Source organism: Eriocheir sinensis, chromosome 64, assembly GCF_024679095.1.
Source record: "Eriocheir sinensis breed Jianghai 21 chromosome 64, ASM2467909v1, whole genome shotgun sequence".
Lineage (NCBI taxonomy): Eukaryota > Metazoa > Arthropoda > Malacostraca > Decapoda > Varunidae > Eriocheir > Eriocheir sinensis.
Genome location: NC_066572.1, coordinates 2,514,553 through 2,514,831, shown reverse-complemented (window position 1 = coordinate 2,514,831; position 279 = coordinate 2,514,553).

Here is a 279-nt window from a genome sequence, read left to right as displayed (position 1 = left end):
GGGAGAGAGAAAAAAAGGAAAATGGAGGAAAAAAAGAAAGAAGGGAGAGAAAAAATAAAGAATAGGAAAAAAAGGAAGAAAAAAAGAAGGGAAGAAAAAAAGAAGAAAAAAAATATAGACATTATTTTTTTTTATTTTTTTTTCTAAATTGATTATTAACCTATTAGTTCATCATCTTCCTCCTCCTCCTCCTCCTCCTCCTTGATATAATGACACCTTTGCTTAATCTCTTATACTTAGGAAGAAGAAGAAGAAGAAGAAGGAGAAGAAGAAGAAGAA